General features: G+C 42.1%; 1 long non-coding RNA gene across 1 annotated transcript in view; it reads right to left on the minus strand.

The window, feature by feature from the left end:
• The window catches only part of LOC115098901, a 106674-nt gene extending 98097 nt beyond the window's left edge, over window positions 1–8577 (minus strand). Inside the window, exon 1 of the long non-coding RNA XR_003858635.1 lies at window positions 8270–8577. This is a non-coding gene — a long non-coding RNA (uncharacterized LOC115098901). The remainder of the gene's footprint in view (window positions 1–8269) is intronic.
• Between the last annotated feature and the right edge of the window lie 1291 nt (window positions 8578–9868).

A 9868-nucleotide genomic window follows, 5' to 3' on the forward strand; every position in this document is an offset into this window, starting at 1 on the left:
CCTTTCGTTAGCATGCCATTTGCATTTCGTCCTATATTCCTGCCAGGTCATATACAAATAATTGTGAGAAAAAAAAAAATCATGCGTCCTTATTTCCAGATTACTGACACATTTATTTCTGCATCTTTCATCCGTTGTCGGGCACTGTTCTTTTGCTGGTAAAGCACTAGTGCACAGGGCACTGAAGTTTTATAATGAGAATATGGACGTCTGAGCTTCAAACATTCTTTATTGTCGTTTATGGAATGTAACCCATTGTTTCTAAGGCAGAGGTTTTCACCCTCAGTCCCTCATAGGTCCCCATACAGGCTTGATTTTTGGGTTTCCCAAATATGCTAATTATTCACATCTTTAGGCACATATGCAGATGTAACTGAGGCGCGAAATCTGAAAAGCGGACCTGTTTGGAAGCCAGGAGTTTCAAACCTCTGTCCTAGAATATCAAGTATAATGTATCTAAATAAATACAAACTAAAATTAGGCCATTGGATTTGAAAGAATAATGGAATTCTGAGCTAAGGGAGATCACTCTCAGGCTGGGATGTCAAGGTTTGGTTTTGGTTTTTTTTTTATGTTTCCTTCTGCCTCCGATCAAAGTCCTCTCTGCCAGTGCTGTTCTGGTGCCCTGCGGAGACCATTGGCCTTCCTTTCCCCCCTGGGCACTGTGAGCCAGGTCAATGGGCAGGGGACTTGTGGTGGGGCTAGCCCTCACTGCTACCCGCACTTTCTCTACAGCACTTTAACTGCAGGGACTCAGCTCAATGGGTTTTGGCAAACAGTAAAAGAAGCAGAAACATAAACTTATAATGGGAAAAGTGCAATTGGAAATAGAAACTGGGGAGAGGAATATATTCATGTTTTGGGGGATTTAAAAATTACAGATCATTCCATTGTTGGTTGATTTGGGTTGCCACGATCCAAGGTGACAGGCCCTTGTCTTTCGTGGACGAGTTTCTAGTTTTGGTTTGGAGTCCGTGATGAGAAATTTGCAACTAAAAAAAAAAAAATGATCTGAGTAATTATGCTTACATATTCTTTTTGTTGTTTCTACCGCTCAGAGCAGTGCAGTTACAGCTATGGTTTACTCTGGCTTCTAGCTTTGTGCCCTAACTTCATCCTCCTTCCTCGCCTGCTAATGGTGCACTTTGAAAGTGTGGCATGCCCCTTTAAGGGAAGCTTTGCTTATTCTTTGCTATTTGCAGCGTTAAACACACGTACGCGCACACACACACACGTACTCAAAACAAATTGGAAATCAATGATAAATCTCTGCAGTCAGACCTCAATATTTTTTTCTTTTTTCACGTTGTTGACCGGGAAAGCCAGTTTAAGACAGCCCCTTTGTTTTCAGCAGAGCCCGGGAGGCACTGGCTGGAGGGAGCAGCTTTCACAATGAAGTGCTTTATAGCGAAGCAGCACTTGGCTGAGTAACAGATTCACCGAGACTGTTCTAATGGAGTTTTGTATTCGCACACAACAACTTCAACAGCATAAAAATCAACAGCGTTGGTGCAGAGCACTGTCACACCGCAGATTTCTGTGGGAATTATTTGTGTACTGGGCATGTAAAGTAATGGGATTTGCCTCCTTGCAGGCCACAGATGGATTGCAGAATCAAACCTTCAACTTTTTGGCCATCTGAATTGTATGGGATATGAAAGAACTAATGCCTGGGTCGTTCTTTATGCCCCAATGAAGTATGGTAACTAATGCGAGATATCTGCATTTCCTATTGGACAGAAATATAATGGAACAGGGATGAAAACAGTGCAGCATAGACGGACAATGAGTTCACTATAGAATGCAAAAAGATATATAGCATTTTGGTCATCTTTAAAGGTTGTTTGGTTTTTTTTTTCCCAGTGTATGTGGGGCATACATGTTTTGCACTGATATTTTTGTTACACTTCTGAGTGTATCATTTTGCATTTTTTGTATTAGGAAGCCTGAGACCAATAGCAGAGTGCCTTTAACCAGCTAAAAGAGGGAATGCTCCTGATTACCGTATAATACAAATGGGCTTCTTCCTGTCAGAAGGCAGCGGCTAGTATCCAGAGCATGAGAGTTCTTCCTAAATAACTGAAATCTAAACCTAGCAAACTGCAGGGACACCCAGGTAAGAGCCAAATAGGAAAGCAATAATCCGCGATTAACCAAATCAGCCTAGAAGCTGGCAGCCTAAAACACACAGTAAAAAGAAAGAAAAAAAAAGCCTGATCATCTTCCCTTCACCCTCCTGGGACATTTTATCAAATCCCAGCTCTTGCAAAGAAAAACTATGAAAAATGTCACCCAATAATCCCGAAATGCAACTCCACCCATCAAAAAATCTGAGTACTTAAGGTGGCCACAATCTCTAGTAATGCTGAAGAATAGCCAAACGTGATTGCATTTCAACTATCTCAAGGAACTAATAGCTTTAACACTAGTCAGCATGTTTTCCCTTCAGATCCCCATCTCTTCTTCCTGCCAAACAGCTGGTTGTTGAATTCTGGAAGACCATTTATGGAGTGGAAGAGGCATAGGGCTTACCTTGATCAATTCTTCTGCTGATTTAATGAAATGATCCAGTTTGGGTTTTTGCTTCACTGCTTTCTGCCTCGCCAAAGAATTAGTCTGTTTTGATATTTCATGGAGTTCTCCCATTTATGGATGTTACTTGGAAGAATTAATTATGGTAGGGCATTACGAAGGTTAGGTAAATATTATATACGTTAATGCATGTTTTTTTTTAACTGGCTGCATTTCAAAAGGCTAAACCCTTCTTCTGAAAACTATCTTTGCCAATGCCAGGCTCTTCCTAGATTCTAAACTGCTCTGTTGCAAACTTTTTATATTTGTTTGAGATTTTTTTTTTCTCCCTTTTCCAAATGCTACAATAGTTATGACCTTTCACAGTATCATCAAATCAATTATTCCTGCTTGATGAGCACATCGGCTGTGATGGAACCAATGTGGTCTCAAAAGGTCATGCACAACAGTGTATCTGGATAATTCTTGAGTTGGATCCAGCAGAGCCATAACTAGGGAAGTGGAACGGGAGGGCACATCTTTGAGAGGGCTATAGACATGGTAAGGAGTAGTAGAATGCTTAGTGTTGCCCGAGAAGCAAAATAAAGGGGGGACAGGCTCCTGCTGCTTTTGCAGAGCTAAATTGTCTGGCTAAGGCAAAAAGTAAAAGGCATCACACATAGTATACAGGACCCACGAATTCCATCAGTGTCCTAGGCTCAATGGAGGTTTAAGATAGTAGCTTAAACAAGCAAGGAACAGAAGGATATCTTTAAACTGTAACACATCTATCAAGAAAAAACTGAAGTGAAGAAGGCTCAATCATTTCAGAAATGTGTTCCAGCAACAATGGTTGCTTTAATAATTATAACTCTTCTGAGGCAGAAAGAACACTCCACAAGAAAAACTATGATGTTAGGGATCCATACACATGCATGCTGGAGAGAGATGAATTCTTTGTAACTGTTAACGTTGTTTAATAGAGAGGGTGCTTCAGAGTTACCACTGTACTTTCTAAACTGGTGTATTGCCCACACTAGGGATGGAAGTGATGGTCCCAGTTGCTAATTATATATAAAATCATTGACAGAAATTCAGGATAGCCTGTTACTTGTGGTTATGAAGTGGAAAGCAAATGTAATTGTAACACAAAGATGATTCGTTTCAGATTGTGCACCGGCGCACTTAACGCTTAAAGACCTACTTCAAGTAAAAGAAACTGCTGACTGCACACTACGGGGCCGATGCAATACAGTGCGCTCAGCTGAGTGCACTGTATAACCCGCAGTCGGACCAGGGTTAAATAGGTGCTAATCCACCCCCTAATGCTATAGGGGGATTAGTGCCTATTTAACACGCGTCCAACGCGGAGTGAGTGCGATAGCGCTCATCACACGCAAATGCACGTGAATGAGGCTATTACTCATTCACTCCGCATTCAAAAAAACCAAAGTGTGCGTCTCAGACGCACATTTAGCTCTCGGGTATTAACGCCCGCCTGGAGCAGGCATTAGTTAATAGCTGAGCACAGGTAAAAGTAGTACAGAAAAGCAGAAAAAACTGCTTTTCTGTACTTCTTAAGTAAAAAAAAAAAGAAAAAAATACCTCTGCAGACCGCTGAGTTATGAAGACCAACGCCGGTAAACTCGGCATCGGTTTTCCTAACAGGACGCCGGCATCCGTTTTCATTACTGGCAGACAGCCGGTTATGAAAAACCGATGCCGAGTTTACCAGCCTTGGTTTTTGTAACCGGCAGCCGCCGCGGTTTTGTGTTAGCAAGGAGGAGCTAGGGGCACACAAGCGAGCCTAGTGCCTCCTTGCTAGCGCGACCCCCTAATTTGCATATAGCATGGCCCCCCCCCCCCCTTGCGGGCGCCATGCGCACATTAAGAAAGCGGGTGCTGACTTTTCAGCGCTCGCTTTCCGTGCTTTTTTTTGCATCGGCCCCTATGGAGGTAATTTTGTAACAAGTGTAGATAAATTAGCTGGCGAAACGGACTTATGCACGTCAATCCAAATTGAAAAGTATGTGTGGAAGTCTAAACCCCTCCCCAGCTCTACCCCTGGGAATTCGTCTGGTCATGTGCAAAGATGACGTACGCACCTAGGTTTGCGAGCATATTGGGTTGGCAAATTCATCAAAGGCAACTTCTGCATGCAAAACACGATTTTACCTGCAGGAAGGCCCTTGGAAAAATTAACCCTTGCATGGTCTTGATCACAATTATGAAATGGATATATTTTGTTATTTTATTATGACTTAAGTGAATGATTTCTGCTGTGTGATGAGTGATTCTGTACTTTGCTGAATAATCTCTTCATTAATTACATCCATCTGCAGCATCAATAGAAGGAGAAGTGGTAGAATAGAAAGTACAATGCATTGTGCTATATTATTATTTCTTCAGTGCCATTGATTCCTTCAACTATTTACCTGAAAAGGTGCATGCATCAGGCTTTTGAAGTATCCTAACTGCTGTATAGTATTTTTCATGTCTATAAGGTTCCTTCGAACATCAGCCCAGCTGTGATATTCATTAACATTGTAGTTACAGCTGGACATTTTCCTTCTCTTGGTGTTTCCAGGCAAAAGGATGCACTGTGCGTTCTGTGTCTCTAATAAAGTTAGTCAACCTTCTCATGAGGAAGATGCTACTGAAAACTAAAGCCTGCCACTCTCATCCCAGTTTCCCAGGGGCACCATTATTTCTCATCCCAACTGCCCAGTTGGAAGCATGAACATTTCAGCAATTACTTTCTGTACACAGCTGGGCTGCTTTCTAGTCTCATCTGTTGATCAGATGGCAGAGATGGAGCAGTTGCATGGCCTTCAACTAGCTTTTATTAAGATCACTAGCATGGCGAGAGGGAAGTTTTGCCACTTCAGCCCTGAGTACTGTGTCTGGATTGATGCTTGGTGCTAAGGCTGTGGCTGGCTGACGGAAAGAGGACTGTAACTGAAGCTAAGGAACTTTAGAGTAATTCTGGAATAAATGCGCCAATAGCAAGGGTTTGCATCTAAATCAGTTAGCCCAATTGGAGGGCCTGCTCAGCTATTTTATGGTTAATCAGCACCCTCTTTAGTTTTAAACATTTTGTTTCACAGTATTCAAAATATGGACATGGTAGATCACTTATTTAAAGCTGGTCAGCTGTGATATTGCAGCTGGACAGTTGTGACATTCTTCTGTTTTCTTGTGATGTGTATTATTTGTTAAAGTATCTACTGGAAGTAAAAATATGCTCTGTAAAATACGGAATTTCTAATCAGAACTATTGTTAATTTCTGTTATGTATATTTTAGGCATGTACTGTAAATGACAGAATTTGGCACAGTAAATAGCAATTATGAAAACAACTAACTTTTGAAATGACATTTTTCTTAAATAAAGCAGCATAAATGGATCATTGAAAGAAATTAATATTTAATAAATTCTCTATGCCAAAACATATTTTTATATATGTAAACATTAAATATTTATTTAATAAAGTTATTTGATTGAGGAAAAAATAAGTTGTTTTCATAATTTTTGCTGAAGTGATTCCAGGCGGTAGACTCTAGTATTTCTATTGGGAACAAGAACTGAAACTTCACACGGGTAATTTTCAAACTGCCTGCATTGGTGTAAATTGCACACATACTTTCACTTTGAAAATTGCCGCAGGGAGAAAGTACATGCAAGACACATGCAACTGCCTTTTTGTGTGGGTAGAATTTTTCTGGAGACGTTCACACAGGGAGGATAACTTTCATGTGCACGTATATGGCCATGCATAGATTAATGACAGTATTTATAACTCGTGCGTATCACATATGCGCTTATTATAAAACACGCATATCTCTACCATGCGACATGCACATATATATGCTTACACGTGAATACATGCAGTATAATGACAGCCAGGATTTCAATGCATTGAAAGCTCATACTTTTCCTACCTATTTTAAAAATATATGCACGTAAATTTTGTGTGTGAAAATAATGTAGGACTTACTTGTGGAAATCATGATTTATGCAGGTTAAGTCGGTGTGCATGCACGTTAACTGACATTACCAGTTTTACCAATTATTCCACCAGTTCGCCCAGTCCTTCTCCAGGTTATGCAGAACCTCCTGATTCTTTAGCTTGAACTCCCCCTAGCCAGCTATCTCACCCAGCCAATAGTACACAATAAACACATTTAATATCACTTATTCAAGATAACTAGCAGGTATAAAATTACACATGTAAGTTTGCAAATCTATACAAGGAAGGGTCCTTTAAAATTATGTACGTAAATGTTGGCTCTGCACTGGAATGCCCCAGAACACTCCAAATTTTACATGCGTATTATGTGCATGTGAAAGTGAAACTACATGTTGATGTTTCTAAAATAGCATGTACATGAGCAGATGCTACTTATGCAGATATATTCTAATTTTTATGCACTTAAGGCCAGATTTTAAAAGGTCTGCGCGTATAAAACCTGGGGTTTATGCGTGTGGCCAGGCCTTGCCCGTGCCGTGTGAATTTTCAAAGGGGCCTGGTCACGCGTGTAAAACCGGGTTTGAGCACAAGTTGGGCCTCTTAAAAGGGGCGGGCCAGGGGGGGGCGGGGACAGTGCCATTGTATGTTGTCCTGATGACTCGCGCTCCCTGAAGTAAGTTGCAAAAGAAAAAAAAAAAGGATATATAGGAAGGGTTTAGGGGGTGTGGAGGAGAGGAGAGGGGAAGAGGGAGGGAATTTAGGTAGGGGGGTACTGGAAGTTCCCTGCCACTCCGCTCCAATTTGCAAAAGTTCATCCCCCCTTGCGCACGCTGCCCACACAGATTATAAAATCTGATGCGCGTGGCCATCCGATTTTATAACATGCACGCGCTGGCGCACGCATGTTATAAAATCAGCGCATCTATGTGCGTGCGCCAGGAATCGCGTGCATCTTTTAAATTCTATCCCTTAACTCTAAAAATTCACAGATTTGAAAATGTAATTTCTATGTCAACACTTTTCTACTCAGCCTAAACAAGGCCTCCTCTCTATGAGGCTTAAAGTCCATGTGTTGTAGAACAATATGACACCTTCTAGACCTTTTGATGGAGAGCAATTATCAAACCTCAGATTAACATGGATAAATTGCTATTTACCTGTGGAAATCACTTTGAAAATTGTCTTCTTAAATATTAGAGGGTTCACTTCACCTTAAAGTGTAACTTAGAGGTTTATATAGTCAAAAAATGTGGGTAATTTACTAAATAAAAATAATTGTATCCTATGTTAAAACATGGCTTAGAAGCCATCTGTATCGTAGAAAAAACACATAAATCGCCTAGATTTGAGATTTTAGGCTGCCCTCAAATCCGCCCCCCCCCCCCTCAGAATCATGTAGTGGTTATTTTATTTTGTGACTTGTAAGTCCCTCTTTACTCCATTATTAATATGCAGAGTCACTCTCCCAAGGTCACCAATTATTGGAATTGGCTGAAAGCAATGTGAACTTACTTCAGCCTTAACATCAGCTCATACCACAGGCCAGAAGTGGCCTAACTCCACAGGAATCGGTGAGAAGGGAATAGAAATTCAGATATAATCAATTCCTAGTGTAAAACACACTATCATAACTAGAAGGAAATTAAATCAAATGCTATTCAAGACATAAGGAAGATTCATATGTATCTGCAAAGCAAAGGAAACATGCCTCTCTCAAACCCATTTGCCCGTTTTACTTTGACCTTTCACCCTCACCAACAGCACTGAAAATAAGAAAAGGACGTTTACCTTCACATACGCCACATTGTAGCATCCCAATCCACAAGTCATCCATCCTGCTCCGCTAAATCCATTTCCAGATAACATGGACTGATGCTACTGAGCACCCTAGCACAGGGAGTGCAAAACGACAGAGCCACACGTGTACCTGTAAAAATGTAATGATGCTTAAGTCTGTCAGCTAGGATAGATATGATAACCTACCACCTGCACGTCTCAAGTTGACAAGCCTTATCTTCCAATATAACCTGGTGACTGACCAACTGTATAAGATCGCAACCAAGCTTCCGCCATCTTTGCGGTGAGCTACTGGAGCTATAAAAACATAGGGGCAGATTTTAAAACCTTGCGCGAGCGCATACTTTTGTTCGTGCAGCAGGCGCAAACAAAAGTACGCTGGATTTTATAAGATACGCGCGTATCTTATAAAATCCGGGGTCGGCGCGCGCAAGGGGGTGCACATTTGTGCAACCTGCGCGGGCCGAGCCCAGCGCACGCCGCCTGTTCCCTCCGAGGCCGCTCCGATTTCGGAGCGGCCTCGGAGGGAACTTTCTTTCGCCCTCCCCCCACCTTCCCCTACCTAACCCCCCCCCCCCCCCCCCCTTACCTTTGTCGGCAAAGTTACGCCTGTCGCCGGCAGCGCTTAAGTCCTGTAAAGCCCCGGGACTTACGCGCGTCCCGGGGCTTTATGCGCGCCGGCGCGCAAGGGCCCTGCGCGCGTAAATCCTTTTTAAAATCCGTCCCTTTTGTTTTTATGTGGTAAGTCTTTCCTGAGTTGGTCATGTGAAGGTATGTGCGCTGTGACCGGTTTCCGTTTCTGTGTCTGCGCTACTCTTGTGCAAGAATAATGCCCTGCTTTGTTATGTCGTTTACGCTACAGTCATAAGGGGTTTTTGCACCTAATTCAGGGCTGGATTTTGTAAGCTTCCCCCCCCCCCCCCCCCCCCCCATAGACACAGAATGGGAAGGAGCCTTAGTAAATCAGGCTCTTAGTTATTTTCAGTCATTGTTTCTCTTGCTAGTCTGGATTATTTTTCAGCTCCATGCACCAGTGTTTTTAGGAAGGGGGAACAAGGTAGTTGCCCTTCAGGCTCTGATGTACAGTGTCACAATGTTTACAGTGAATAGGTTGGTAGCCTTCAACGTCACTCGGTGTTGCAAGGATATCACATACCAATCTTTGCATTTTGCTTTGCTTTCATTTGATCACATTATAGGATTTAATGTAGCAAATGCACGTATTAGTTAATGTTCTGTAGTAACTGTTTTGTTTTTTTTTAATTTTAATTACCATTTTCTCCTACAGAATAACATCCTCATACTGAGGAAGTAAGAACCAAGAGCGAAATAGTAGGCCCTCAGTATTAGGGATGTGCATTCGGATTGACCGCATATGGAAAACGCAACTCAAATTTTTTTTTTAACTTAAAAAAAAGATGGGGCGTATACGAGCAGATTTCCGACATAAATGAACATAGATATGTCGGATACGGCGAATCGCCATGCGCGCGCTTTCTCGCCGCCATTACCTGCGACTCGAGCTCGGAGCCCCGGATTACCTGAAAATGGCGGCGCCCCTGCGGTAACCATGCCAACCTGTCTGACCCT

Source organism: Rhinatrema bivittatum, chromosome 9 (assembly GCF_901001135.1).
Source record: "Rhinatrema bivittatum chromosome 9, aRhiBiv1.1, whole genome shotgun sequence".
In the NCBI taxonomy this organism is placed as follows: domain Eukaryota; kingdom Metazoa; phylum Chordata; class Amphibia; order Gymnophiona; family Rhinatrematidae; genus Rhinatrema; species Rhinatrema bivittatum.